The following is a 16,189-nucleotide window of genomic DNA, read 5'->3' as shown; positions in this document are numbered from 1 at the left end:
TGTGAAGTAAACAGATGTACTTACTGGGCTTTCCTCCAGTGAAGTTAGTAATTTAAGTTCAGGTATGAATTTATAGCACACTAGCTACTCTACACAGGCTTTCCATGTGTTAGGAATACATAATAATGGCATAATAAATACATATTGAAGAGAATACTTCCTTTGGTAAAACAAAATTTAGCGCAAGTTGTCTTAACTAATTGAAGGACCATAGGCAGGAGGAAAAAAATCTTGATTAATATATTTACATAACATTATTTGACCTTCTAAAAAATGAATAGAATAATGTGTGTTCATTAATAATGTATTTGATGATTCATAGGGAAAAATGATCTCATATATTATTCACAAATATTATTCAAACATGTCTAATAAATATCCTGCATAAAATCTATAGCTTCAGGTCTCCAGTGTGGTCTGCAATGTGGTCCACATTCGTGTGTCTGTGCATCCTTACAATTGCCATTCCATCAGCTCTTTAAGAAATGACGATTAAGAGAGTCAGTTGGGTTCTAATTAGTGAGCCTCCATTGCAAGATTAAAATCTATTAAAGAATCTCAGGGTTTGTCCCTCTATCTTCCAGTGCATTACACTCAGAAAAGTGTTTTTGTGTTTAGTGTATATCAGACAACTCAATATGTCTTCCACTTGGTTGCTGAAAATAAATTGATTTTTTTCCATAGCAACAACCCCAAAACATATTGAACTCCTCAGATAATTAGTATTAGTGATCACATATCACGAAGAAGAAAACCTGAATTCAAATATTTTACACTTTTGACAGAATGAAAATGCAAAACATAGACTGCAGAGAAATATTTTCATGTTTATCGTTCCCATCTCATTTGATGCAAGTGGAACTCATACACTTCATCACTGTGATGTCTGCTTAACCATTTATCCTCAAGAAAAGGTATGTAGGCCTTATGCTGTGTCAAGTATATACCACCTAAACATATATTTCCAGGGCTTATGTCAGCTCTGGGTAATGACTGTCCTTGTTATAACCCTGCGCACAAGGGCAGATTTTCAGTCTCTGAGGACTGCAGCAACTATTCCTTATATCATTCTGACTTCAAAACCACGGAGAGATTTCTGAGAATGCCATGTAAAGAGAGGTTATGCCTAAATTGTCCCATACACGAACATACTCAGGTAAGGATGCATCTTTCACAAGCTTGAGTAAAACTAGTGGTCCCATTCAGAAGAATGCAAAGACAGCTGAAGCCAGCTCCACTTCTAATTAAAAATAACAGTTGGAAGTTTCTTGTGACAAACTTTGCCAAAACTGAATGACTTCTGTCATTGGTATTTTTTACATATTATCCAGAGTATGGTAGACTCTTTGCAGATACTAAGACAAAGGCCCGATCCAAAGGACTATACTAACCTTAGTTCCAGTCCTAAGAAGAACAACGTATGTACCAGTCTTCTCAAATACGAGCAATGCCCTTGTATTCCTTGCAATTACTCATAAGAACTTGATTATTTTTTACGTACATCATTTTAACACTGGGGTCTAAGTAAAACACAAGCAGAATGGAGACCTCAACAAAGCTGTGAATAGGCTAGCACTGATGTTCAGCTCAGAACTGATCTGAGCTTTTTTGAAATCCACAGAAGTCAGCTTGAACTAAACTGAATCACCTTTTTTTTGAGTTTTCATGTGGTGAAGAATGTTCAAATTCTTTTTCTTGAGTTTATTCTCCTTTCAAGAAACACTCAAGGCAAGGCGCTCAGGATGGAAACTAACAGAAAAACAGAAGAAATTAATGAAAATTAATTTTTGAAATGCTTAATTTGAATTGCTTGATCACAGAAAAGAAAAGATATAACCATCATAATCAATAGTCTTGTCTTTAGAACTTTTAATTAAAAGTTGTATGTGTTCTTCCTGAATATAAGAAGAAAATATTTAAAAGGCCTGCAACATTCAGTTATGGTGCAAACAGGTGCAACTTCAGAAGGAGTCACTCATTCACATCAAGTTTGAATTTGTCCCCACCAAACTAAGAGAGTTTTGATGGGCCAAATGTTCATAGAAGAAAATACCTAATGAAAGATTTCTGAGAAACCAAAGATGACAAAAAGCATATTGCAGAAGGCTTGAAGTTTGATAGGAAATGTTTGGGATTTTTTAATTTGACTGATTGGATAGCTTCCACATGGATGAAATACATGCTAAATTATTTACAGATAATTACATTGCTGTGCTGTTGCTAAAATATTAAGACGCCGTTGTCCCACAGGAGAAATTGTGACAGACATTGGCACATCAGCTAATGAATAGCTGTGGGGTAATGGAAAAAAAAAGAGCTACCACAAGGCCCTAGAATGAGGAAACAGAATGTCTGTAAGTAATCCACACTCAAAGAAAAATATCACTTTCCTTCCCCTCCTCCCTCCTACTAATTATGTATAGAACAAATGTTCAACATTTGGTAGATGTTGCTTGAAGGCAATTTTTTTCTGGCAATAGACTCAAGGCCTCCTCCACTCCCTTTTCATTATAGGAAAGTTTGACCTAGAAATACTGAAAAATAACCTTCAACCAAAAGTGTTTTCAAATACTCGCAAAAGATTGGTGGCAGTTTTGGAGAAAAGATGCTTCACTATCAGCAGAGAAACAAAGATCTCATTTCATTTTTGAAATTATGCGGGAATGTTATTTCACCTCACAGAGTGAATCAATGAGAGGAACATTCCCAGAACACATAGCCAACATAAGATCATCAAAGACTTGGACAGAATGCTATGCATAAAACTAGTTAATGTCTGCCAAACCTAACCTCTCATTTAAGTCAGTTGAATTAATACTATCCAGAACTTGTTTGCTGAAAAAGCATTTTTAATCAGTAAGTTCTCAGCCATTACTGTCTTTTTAAGAAAGAGAAGAAAAATACCCTTCAGCTTAGAAGTATGGGACTGAATATAGTCCCACGGTATCTTGTAAAACAAGTACCCACTCTTTCAGGACATATTTGGGCTGCCTGGAAGGGTGAAATCATTCATAAGAAACTATATTCCTCATAAATTAGGGCTGTGATTCTGCAGACTCATGTATTTGAATGCTAATCCCAATGGTCTGTATGGCCTCAACCTGCCCTAAGTGACAGGAGTCTATCTTTAAGACAGTATGGCTCAATATGATTATTGTGCCATTTATCTAACAGCAGTAGTCACCTACATGTTTGCAGTTCTAACATATTAATACAAAAATAGTTCATAAAAATGTGATCTATTCAGCAGACAGCTTAAGCACAGCCTCAGCCAAGCAACTGAAATATAAGCACATTCTTGAAGTATATGGTTAAGTTCTTTTCTGAACAGAAATTAACTTAAGCAAGTGCTCAAACAATTTAAGTTTCCGATTTGGGAAAATAAATAATTTCCACAAAGATATTCTTTACCTTGCATATCAGCCAAAGCACAAATGTGCAATGAGGCACACCATTCTCTACGAGAATCAGAGTAAACTATTCCCCTAACATCCACCTATTCCTTTGAAAACACCCCTCTAACGGAGCAGACTTTTTTAGTATTGAGGTATGCTAATGTGAAAAGTGTTACTTACTGCTGTGAGTAAAGGTTCATAAGTTTGGGCTAAACAGATTAATATCAGAAAGTTAACCTAACTTTGCATGGAAGAAGAAGAAGAAGAACTTGTAAAAAGGTAAAATACAACAGTGGAAATTCACATGACTTTCAACATGCAGGGAACAAGGTGTTTCTTCCAGAAGCAAAACAGAAAAGAGATACTGGTGCTTTTTACCCCCATTCAAAGCCAAGCAATGTCTCCCTCCATTTGTTTCTGTACATCAAACATTGCTTTGAACTGGCTCTTCTGATGTTTTACCTTGCCTTGTGACACACTTGATGTGCCATGATGAAACTTGATATGCCTGTCAATTTTTGTCAAAGTCAATAGAAATGAGCAAATATTCATATAGCTTCAAAGTTTTTTCTGTTATTGGTACCTGATGGATATTAAGCCGTTGGTATATCCCTTCATGAGCAACTAAAAAAGGGCAGTTCCTGCTTCACAGGGCAGTTAGAATCTATTTGGAAACAATTCTGCTCAAATTCACAACTTAAGATTTTTTGCCACCTAAGTTTAAAAGAATGATACCATAATTGTTTCCACAGCAAACAGCCATGGGGCATCTCAATGATCTATGTTTTCATCTGGGTATAAAGCAGCAGGAGCAGATAAACTTTGAGGAAAAAAAGATTCTTGCCTGTAAATATCTTAGCAATGGAAATGAAAAGATATACAGCTAGAATAGTTTCTAATTACAGAGCCATATTCATAGCCAGCATTTGCATGAATTTGCCCACTAGTTGAAGAATAACTTCCAGGCGGATTTTACCATCAAGATTCGCAATATTGGCTACTAAAGAAAAGGTCTTCTACTTCAATAAAAATTCCCAGAAAGTACAGAAGTTCACATGCCTCCTGCCCACTAAAACAGATACTTCCCAGGCCTTGTTTCTGCTGTCAGCAGAAGCGAGATTATTCTGTAATAAATGCATTAACTACCTTGCTGCAAGTTCACAGGGAAGCCAAGCACCATGGTTTTAAATGAGATAAACCAGCAGTGAGAAGTGTTGGCATCAACTATACCACCGAGAAGACTGCAGACACGTGACCTTCACTGGGATTTCACAGTGAGGTGACAGTGGCCAGTTACCTTGACACATCTCTGCCAATGCCACCTCTGTGGTGGCACAGGAGACACGGCTTGGGCATAGTCTGAGCCAGGACGGCCTTTGAGGGAGACAGCCAGAACCCCAGCGCCCTGGGTCTAAGGCCCACGAGAGCGAAAGCACCCAGCTGGCAGCTTAGTACCAGCACAACTATCCAACACGAGAGAAGAAAAAGAGAGGAGGCTAGCCCAGGCCTTGCTTCTCTCCCCGCTCTTCTGAGTCTTACATCAGCTCCTTGAAATAATGTTGTGAAATGTGGGCAGAAAATAGCACAGCCTAGTCTTTATTTCACTTTTAAGAGTGGGAGACAAAGATACCCATACAGTTTTGTTCCTTATAGACTTTCAGTTAGTGCAAGCTATCCTTTAGCAGGAAAACTTCTAGGATACAACTGAGAACTGGAAACTGATGTCCTGCTTTGGGTAAATTTGGACAAAGTGACTTTGTACTTTCTGAAGAATCTCCTTCTGTGTATTAGGGGACAGAGCAGAACATAATTGTGCAAACAGCTCCTTCTACGATTTCATGTGTTTTCCATTCACACTGCTCTGAAGTGCAACTTATTACTTATATGCTCTATATCCCCTATGTCATCTTCTAACAGGTCAAGCTGACTAAAATGTAAAAAAGCATTAACCATATTCACCCCTGCAAATTTCATTACAACACATGTAGAGGAATGGTCAGATCTACTTTGACTTAATAAGTGTGTAAGTGGAAAGAGAATAAGCAGATGGGAACATAATCAGAATTCACTTCAAGGGGCAAGAAATTCTAGCCCGAGATTTACTTGTTAGTCTCACAGATAAAAAGGATTAATTTATGAAGCATGCACTAGATAGATAAAGGATCCTGTTGGATTTCGTTAGTTTTCTCGGAACAAGCAGCAATGTTAGAATAGCCTAGCCTGAAGTTTATGCTGCCTTGAAACTCTTTCCAGCTATCACTCTGCATGAAAATTCACAAAATCTACAAATAAAAGAAATAGTGTGAAACTTGGCACAAAGAATTGTGTCCTGCAGTAATTTTCTTTCTACATTTGTGCTGGTATACCATACAAATCTAACTCCAGTGCTTCATCTGGAGTCCTTGATTATTCTTCATGTATATCAATAGGCGCTGTGCAAACTTCAGAAAATATCTTTCAAGAGGATATGTGGATGTCAGTCAGGCATGACATTTTGTCCACTGAACCATGCTGGACTTCATTATGACTTTGGATATAAGCCTACCTTTAAAATAATTTATTTCCTCAATATTGACTTGCAAAATACAGCCATAAATCACAAAGATGTTTTCTGTACAAAATTCACATGTATACCTGAGCTTGTAGGAAAGATACTAGAGCCTCAGGATCTTCATAGTAAACAGTTATATTTAAGAATTTTTAGAGAAACATCACTGAACATAGATTCAACACAAATACTCTTGGTTGGATTAGGAATAAGCCAATCGCATTGACAAATTTATATTTAAAATACAGGCTTGAAAGTAAGGATGGCAAATGGAATTCAGATTATCTCCTATCCAAAGCAAAGATTCATTGATCAAAAAATTCTGAAAACTCAGGAGGATAATATTTTCAGTATTTAATTAAATAGTTATATAAGAAACAAAATGGCAACTTCTGCCAACTTTCAAGGAATCATGAAATAGCTCTCTTAAAGCTAAAACAAAATTTGAAGTATTTGACTGCACTGACCCAACATAACCGGATCAGCAAAACAGTGATTCTTACGTGAGTCAATATGGCATAATAATCCCTTTAAAAAATCAGAAAACAGTCTTTATATTAAAAAAAAAAATCTGTGGTTTAAGGAATGCATACTCCTACTGTTTTCTAGTTCTTCCATTTAAGGTGGGAGCAACACCTCTATTAGCAGTACAAGACCCATGCAGAGCCCTACACCATGGTGTGGAGGGAGGTACTGGACCATGAACCTGCCCTACTTCCTGCTCCTCCAGTCCAGCTGTATCCACTCTTCCAAAGCTTGGCTTGATTTGTTTCGCTTCATTCTCTGCAGCACTAAAACACCTGCATCACAACGAAGGAAACACAAGGTGGATGTTTAACACAGCCAACAAAACTGTGGACAGCTGTGGACAGTGTGTGACAGTGCTTGCAGTGAATAAAGCAGAACAAAGTCTTGGATTTGACACAATTCCACCAAAATCCTTATAGAAATTGGAATGTACAAATTGGGGGGGAGAACTCTCCACTAACTGAAACTTTTCCATCTCAGATGTGTTTTGTCAAAATTTTCAGATCAGTATTAGTGTTGTCAGTATAGTGAAAATTTGGTTTTTTCCCTTAATTCTGTATTTGCATATATGTCCTTCTAACCATATTTTCTTATCGGCTGGTACTTCCCTCACAAGATTTTTCCCCGATAAAGAGAAGTATCTATACAAGGATACCGATTGTTTAAAATAGGAAGTTTATATTAAAACAATTGCTTGAAAATATTAAAGATTGGGAAAGAAGAATTGAAGAGGACAGGATAGGGTAGTCACTCATAAACTTTGTAAGTTCAAGATAATTTCTCACAGAAATAGAATAGCAAATTCTCTGTTTCTCTTTCATTATAATCAAAGGGTACTATAATCACTTCAAGTTCACGATAAGTGACTCTGTCAAGCCGTATTTGTTTTGATCAGCTGGTGTTAAAGGAGGATCTGGATCCTCACCGTTCTTTGGCAGCTAATAGCCTTTTTAAATTTGTACATCACTGCTGTTATATTTGATGGCCTCTCAGTAAACGTCCATTAAATTAGATAAATCTATTCTGCCATGTTGCTGCCGTGGTGTCAGTATATCCTCACTCTACCCACACAAGTATTTTGTCTCGATTTCATACATTAGCTGCTGGAGAAGGTGCTCGATGGCCCAATCTCAGCAAAACAGTCTGGACAGCAGGTGTTAAGGAGAAGGTGAGTGTGACTAGAGTGTGACAAAAGCAGCACCCACAGCCGCCTGTGAGGGCATTTGCCCAAAAATGATAATGCTGAAGAACCATCAGTCACATCAAACAGCAGCTGGAGAGCTTCAGAGAGACTCTTCATACAAAGACAGAATCAGCTTCCAAAGAGGCATAAGAGAAGCATGAAAATTCGTAAGAGTGGGACAGGCTTTGGAGGAGAAACAGCAGCAGTTGCAAGGGGGTGAGGCACTATTTGCAGTCATCCTGCGGCACCGTGACCGCTGCCGGGGCCGGGCAGAGCAGTCTTCCCCCAGGCCACCAGGAGCAGATGGTCTCCAACACGGGGGACAACATACCGCACATGACAGCAGCAGGGGCACAGGGAGACAGGTACAGCTTTTCAAGGCTAGCTATAGAAGATTGCTTAGAAATTTGTAGTATTTGTTCCTAAGCACCTCTTTTTGAGGTTTATCTGTTGTATTGCTGACACTGAGCCTGAATGTATAGCTCACTGATTGCTAGTTAATCACATGTTGTTAATAAACCAATAAACCACTTGGATCATGATTTGATTTAAATTGTGTGAACTGAGGGGCTTTTCCCTGCAACAGCTGGTGCCTTCCTGTCTGATCTGAGCAAACAAGGAAATGCTGATGGTAACTCTTATTAAGCACAATACTGGAGGGATATTTAAAATTTGGAGAGTCCTTCGTTCATTATGAAAATTTCATGATTTTTGTTTTAAAAATACAGAAACACTAACAAGTGTAACTTCAACACCCTTGCTAAAGGGCAGAAATTCAAGGAACTAATTAGATTAGTAATTATCCAGTCAAGTTATGAAATATATTAATCCCATTTATAATCCCACATCAACTTCTAACGAGTGAACTGTCCTCAAAGGGAGCACTTTGCAATAAATACACATTATCAGTGGGACATGCTGACCAGAGATTGTGGTTTGGGATCTTGGCAGCAACCTGCATTCAAATGGACACTCATATTCTTTTATGGCAACTCCATCAGAGAAAAAATTCTAATGAATGTTGTTCAGTTCTCCGGAAAATGATTCTCTCAAAGTGATTTTAACTAACTGTTCTCTATGTAAAGTTGTTCCATTTTGTATAACAGCTTAAATATTCATTGGGCCAGACAGAAGAGACTGATTCTGGCACTATGATTTGGACATTAAAGGAGGCACTTAAGAGGTAGGCTCCAAGTTTGAGCTCTTGCTAGTAATGGTTCTTCATCACTTACATCCAGATCACTAGAAAATAAATGTTCATTTGTGGGTCCTCTATTACCTAACAAATTTGTTGAAGTATAGCTGCAAAACATTGCCTCATCGAGTTTATAGAGTCTTTATTGTGATACTCTCACACAACTTTTTTTCATTTCTGTCCTTGGCAGTGCGAATAGCTGATGTGTCACTTGAAAATATTGATGCAGTAATACTGTACTGTGAAGAAAATATTTTTATTCTTCAAACCCACACTTAAGGGGCTTCATAAATTGCAATGATAGGCCAGTCACTATGCTTCAGGCAATTTGTCATAATCTTCTATTTTAAACAGGACTGAATACCAATTAATTCAAGCTTAATTGCAAAGACGATGTGTTCAGAGCTATAATCTGTATCTCAGACCCTCAGCTACGCTGGCATTGTGTCTTGCAAGATCACCCGTTCAAGACGAAAAGTAAAATTAATGAGGGCTCTTAAATGCATGAGGTATCGACCTCCTTCTATAGATCCACCTTTCTCAGAAAAAGTAAATAAAACAAAATGAAGACATTGGAGTGCCTATCGCTCCCGTTTAGGTATCTACAGTTATACATTTGTTTAACCAAATCTGCAGCCATGTAAAGTCCACAGAGCGCAAGCATATTAAAGGCACTAGTTACAATGTGTGAAAATTTAGCCTAGCTGCACATTTTTGGAGGATCAGGTTACAGAGAGTCAAAAAAACTAACTAATTCTAAACCATGAACTGAAAAAGTTATGCGTTCTCAGGGTGGTGTGCACTAAAGCGAAATTCTGGACTATGCCAAAGTCCAAAACTAGGCCACCAAACCCTATAAAGCATTGAAGAATAGTGAGTAATGAGCTGGTCAGCGTTACAGAGGCAATGTCTTGCCACACTTGCTTTTTACATTGAATCACAAAAGTAGTGAAATATGCCGAGATGGTCTTTACGGTGTATTTGGAGAATCCTAAAACATGAATCCTTTATTTCCTGTTGCACAGCTATTAATTGCCTGATATCACGCTGATGCAATCCTGGAGTAAGACACTGATTAAGATACCTTAAGACACCTGGAATTCACCTTCAATAATGAACAGAGTAACATTGTAATATTGTAACCAAACCATTGGTAAATAAAAAATAAATTAGATAGAAACAAATTCTATGTATCAAGCTGGGCAGATAAATACTGAAATATTGCATCCAGTTTTGTCTGTCATGGTTTTAAAAATCTTGAAAAGCTGCAAAGCATTATAAAGAGACCAAACAATTGTATGAGAGGCCTGAGAGAAAGTTTTACGCAAAAGATAGTTTGTTCTTTTATCAAACAGATGATTAAGAGTCCTTTTCAGATTAAAAAAAAATCAAAATATTCATTTTTTTAATGTAGTAGAAAACAATGTAAGTATCTTACATCAAAAAGTTAAGCCTAGATAAACTCAAGGTAGAAGTATAAGTCGGCCTCTTCATTTCAATGGTAAACATGATGTACCATTAAAATAACAACAAACAGATGATTTTCCCTTTCTCAAGACCTTTAAAACAACTTTTTCTTCCTAAATTTTCTAAATGAAATTTTGATGCTTGGTTTGAAAATACTAATTTTACGCATTATAAAATTATTTTCTTCATTTCTTTGTTCTATATTTTCTAAAAATTTGGGTCAATAAAACCATTACCAAAACAAAAGCAAAATATTTCATGCATTAAAATATTTTTAAAATATTTTTATTTTTCTAAATATTCCCTTTCTTCTGCAGATCTCTAGATATTGCTTGTATAGTCTTCTGGAAAGTGTGTTATTCATACCTCAGCTCAGCGCAGGAGTAACTGGGTGATTCTCGGGATTGTACTGCACACAACAAAAGATGGTTTCTATCAAATAAAGCAATCTGGTTGTCCCTACTGCTTTAAAATCTCTGAATTAGTGGGAACATGTGTGGTGAGTCTGACCATGAGACAGAGAATTTTATATAGAATTGAAACAGCAGGCTACAGATTTTTTTAAAATATAAAAATTAGGTATAGCCAGAATATAAAGAATATAAATATATATTCTTTTTATACGACCATCAAACTGCTCCTGAAAACATGCGGATGCCAGTTCTTGTGGTGCTGGGAACAGCTTAACTCTGCTCCACTCAGATTAACAGAACGTAGTAACTCTAAGACTTAGGCAGCTTGACAACCCCACTGTTTTTTATTCCCGCACACATTCGCTCAGACTTATACAGAAAGGCAGATGCCTTTTTACGGTTTCGTTGTTCGCACTAGTGACCTCGAGACTGGCTTGTGTAAGTCTTATCTAAGCTTCATTAACTGCTGTTTGGATGAGGCAAGGATGTAAATAAAAGAATGACTGCCATCATAACAGCAAGAGATAACCAGTTCCTGTGCACAAAAGCTGGCAGGGTAACAGAGAAAATTTCGAAAGAAAAATTGATTTAGCAAGAGTTTTACGTTTTTTTTAATATTTACTCTTCCCACCACAACAAAGAATTTGAGCATACCTATTAGAGAGTGCAATAGCATTAATTAAATTTGTAAATGAAATGTTTAAGTGCAAGTTTAGGAGACTAAGCAGAAAAACTTAAATATGATGGTGCTAATATACAGTCATCACACTTCAACAGTATAAAATAATTCACTTTACTGGAACTATAGACTATGGTAAAAGTGCTGTGCATTATCATTTTTCATTTCTCTGTTGCAGATCCTAAAGATTTCAGTTTTCTTAAGCCTTTTATTGCACTCACTATCTTGTTACGAAAAAAAGTGGAACCCTTGTACAAGAAGCAAAGAACTGATCATTAGTCTAATTAAAAAATTGTAGAAGTATAACCAAAATACAACAAGCAACTATTACTATTAGTCCAGTTACAGTAACACAATCTAAATACAAAGCAGTTGAAAGCCATTACGCATTATAATTGTATACCATTATACCCATTATATACCCCTTTCTCTGGTGTTAGGCTCGCTGTCCCCTGCTCCTCTGGCCTTAAGGTCAACAGTTTTGGCCAGGTGTGAAGAGGTTTGAAAAGCTGGCAGCACCTTGGGCTCATCGCCAGGAGGAGTGTGATGGTAACGTAAAGGCACAGGATGCTGATATTTTTCTCTTCGTCCCCATTCTAATGTCCATTTGGACACATATCTTTTTTACCATATTTTAGCTTTTTACTGATCTGTTAGCTCCTGTCACAGCCCACTTCGCTCTATACCATTCATTGGACATCTATGAGATGGTTGTTCTTCCTTTTTGTCATCTCCTAAGTTTGTGTTACTTTTAGTAACTGCCTGGAGGACAGTTCTGGAGCCTCCTGTTATCAGCCCAGGTCCCAACCTTTGGGGCCTCTGCTCTCAGCTCAGGCCCAGAGTATCAAAATTGTTATCAGCAGGAATTACACCACATAGTTATACAAAGGTAGAGAGGACTAACACGAACTAGATGATAGCCACCTGGTTATAGCCTATTGATACAACTAATCAAGCTCAAACAAACTCCATCCAAGTCAAGACAGTCTAGAAAAAGCCTTAGAGCCACCGTGCGGGGTGGCCGCTTTGATCTGGCATCTTGAAATACTGGCAGCAGAGTACTTCTCACAGTATGGGCTTCTCCCTGCTCCATAACCCAACGGTTCCTGCAGTCTTGAGACAAACGGGTAGATTTTTATCTTCTTTTTGCCCCTCTCTGCCTAATGCTGCAAATTTGTTTTTTCCTTAGAAAAATCCTCACTCTCCTGTGCAGTGCACTGGGGGAATAGCACGTGTCAGCATACCACTGAGCAAAACCACTTCTTGCCGTTTGGGTTAAGGAAAGGTCTCCCCCCACCCCAGCACTGCCCCTGGTGATGACATTCATATTGCATGTGTGACTCTGGTCTACATAAGCAATTTGTTCCTAGGATTATCTACACCAAAACAGAGAGATTACAGGCGTATCACTAAACAGTTGCGGATTTTGCTGATTATTTGTATGCACCTGACAAATGCTATCTATGTACTGTTATAGGTAAAGGCTATTTGCCAGTTGCTACCATTCAGCTAAATCTTGTGCTAGAAGACTGCTCTCTGAGCTGAAATACTCCAGTCTATGCAACTAGAGATGGCTAAGAAAAAATGGAGATTGTTTTAGTTAGGCTCACCCTGCAGTAAGTGAAGTACTAACTTAAATGACCGTTAGCTATGGATAGGTATGGTTTTGGCTGACAGAGAAGACAGTTTAAAACCCTAGGAAGACTCCTTCTTCTCTTTTGCTTTTTTAACTCTTGACTAGCTATATAAATTCTTGTGAAATGGCAGATAGGCAGAGATATAGCTGAAAGCTAGATATTGTCATAATGGAAGAGTTTATAATAGACTGGAAATTAAAGTACTTGAAACAGCTAAATTTTAGATGTGACCTTTCTTGTTGCATAAAAAGTAGAAAGAGATTTACCTGTCTGTGCTGCCCTGAGGAAGCAGCAGGTTTTCTAGTCCAGGGACAAGAAAGAAGGGATCTGAAACTTCAGCTTTCAGTTTAAACTGAGAGAGGTTAAACCCTGGGTTCTGGTGCAGGCACAACCTACAACAACATGAGCATCCCATAGAATAGGCCAGAAAAATAGTGGATTCTGCAAATGCTTTGTTGTGTAGCACTGTCTCCTGGGAATCAGCAGAATCTCACCACTTTAAATATTTATGAAGCAAGCTTGTAAGATATTTGGAAAGCAAATGCAATGAATTGAATCCTCCTTAGGTAGAGATCTGAGCAGAATGTCCTGCAACTAACAGGGCTTTTCCATAACTAACAACATTTTTAAGTGATGACAAGAGACTTGCAGAATCAGAAATTCAATAACCTCCTCCATATGTCTGAACAGAAAAGAACTAGAACCAGAAGGAAATTAAAATTCATAATGTTTCCTGTCTTTACTTCAATATTTTCAACTAGAAGAAGGCATCACAAAACAGGGTACAAAACTTTTCCTACAGGCTGTTCTTGACATCCACAAAGTTTACATGAAACTGTGCAGGATGAGCCAAAAGACTGCAGATCGGTAAGTTCAAGGCAGATGCTAACTTAAGTATGGCAGCCATGTATTAACAGATTGAGCCTTTCTGCAGAAATCTCTACATACAGCAGGTTCATCAGGGGCAAGTGATGGAACGATTATGGGTCTATACAAGAAACTGAGATAAAGGTAGTGACGGAGGCTGGGGCTATCAGCCAGGATGACATACATTATGCTAGACAGATAAGGTGCAAAATCATGAAAGCCATTGATTTCCTGATAGCACAAAAAGGCTTAGCTGTAGCATTTTTAATACACTGCCAAATAAAGAGTGAATTGCAGTGAGTCAGGACAGGGACTTTTCCAGTCTCTTTAAAATTTAGGCTAGTAAGTGGAACAGTTAATGTGCTTTTAGTAATCAATAACAGAATAATGCACAACTGCCGTTGTTTCTGTCATTGAGCTATACTGGGCGTGCTTAGTGCTTGGTAAGTCATCACAAATTCGCAACCTTGAATCACATTTTAAAAACAAAACAAACATCTAAAACGGTATTTATATACAAAAAACACACTTTACATTCTCACAAAAAGGGATAGAAACTGGCATCTGATTCGACTGTTCTCAGTCGTACATAACAATTCACATACCAGTCACACACCTATATATATATTCATATATATTCACAACAAAGGTGTATCTTAAGGAAAAGGATGAAAAGCTACCTGCAGCTATCCATCAGAGAAAGATAATCAGTATGTATAAGATTAAAAACATTCTAAAACTCTATCCATGGTCATGATTTAAGGTTTTTAAAATATTTGGTTTTAAAAAATAAAATAGAAAGTGAACATTACTGACTTGATCAAAAAACGTCATTTGATCTAAGGATCAGGCAAACATTCTAATTAAACAGTTCTGAAGCTGCTAATAATATCTCATTAAAAAGATGCTATAAAAGTGAGTCTGCTGGGGAATAAGATACAGTTGGATTATGTATAATCGCATTTTTGTCTGTTTGCCAAGGCTTTAGAAAAGATTTTGTAGTGCTCATGAAGCAGGAAAACAAATTTCTATACTTGACGTTAAGCAGATGTCATTGTTTTGTAACAGCACAAAAAGTTCAAGGTAAATCTTTCACAGTGATCATTTCCTTGATAACACTGAAAGAAAATCTTAGTGTAACTAAAAAGGATTGGTATCATTTCCGAATCACTCAGTACTGTCAGAATCCTTGTTTTTTGCTCAGCTGTCTCACAGGCATTCAATTTCCTCAGTTTCCTCAACTGAGATTTTTGGAAGACCATTGGAAGAAATTTAAATTCAAATCAAGCAAGACTATTTCCTCTGTAAAAATTTCAGTACAGTAAGGCATAAACATCCCTAGAGATGATTCAGTTTGCTTCTACCTCATATATGTCCATATTCTGGTATTTGGGGGCCCAGCTCGGATATACTGTAATCGTCTGAGCTGGTACAAATATGGACTGTGTCTTTACTCATTGCCAAGCCAACAAAACTACGCTGAATTGGAAAATCTCAGGATACGGCTCAAGGTAAGCCTCACAGAAAGACTCGTTTGATGAAAAATGTTGGTGGTCCCTGACAAATTTGGGTATTTTTTTAAATACTGTAGACTTAGCATGAACTTTTATTCAAATCTCCAAAGTTCCCAGGAAAGTCAGTCCTTTCCAAATGAGTCACAGTGAGTAACAGAGTATACGTGTTTTAATATAACAGATTCTTTTTTCTTTTTAGTATGTGCTTATTGGAGGCAATAGGTTTTGAAGTTCTTTCACACAGCAGTTAAATCACAGGTGAATTAAAGAGCACGGTTCTATTATAGAGGCTGAAGCAAACACTGAATGTCGATTGCCTTTGATATAAGGTATCAGAAATCTTCAAAAATCAGTGCTTTCTCAGGCTGACAATTGGCTGGAACAGTACTTAAGATGAGAAAGAAATGCTTTATTTCACAGGAGAGGGGACGTAAATCCTAATGGCTTGAACTTTTAACTACTTCCTTTTAGCAACCTCCTTCACTATTGTCCAGTCAGGTTTTAAATGTACTGAGAATAAAATTCCAACCTTAGCACTTAAATTAGAGACAGGGTTTAAGAACTGTTTTCCTTTCACCCTGAAATACAGTCTACCAGTCTACCTAATTATTGTCTTCACTAAGCTTTTTTCTTTAAAAGAAAATATTGACCCTTCCAGCAGCTGACACTGAAAGAGGCTGGCTGCCTTTAGCGGCAGCCCTGCTGCACCTACTATTCAAAGAACAAGTTAGAATTCACTAAGAGGGGGGAAAAAAGACAGCAA

Source organism: Rhea pennata, chromosome 5 (genome assembly GCF_028389875.1).
Source record: "Rhea pennata isolate bPtePen1 chromosome 5, bPtePen1.pri, whole genome shotgun sequence".
Taxonomy (NCBI): domain Eukaryota; kingdom Metazoa; phylum Chordata; class Aves; order Rheiformes; family Rheidae; genus Rhea; species Rhea pennata.
This window is presented reverse-complemented; position numbering follows the sequence as displayed.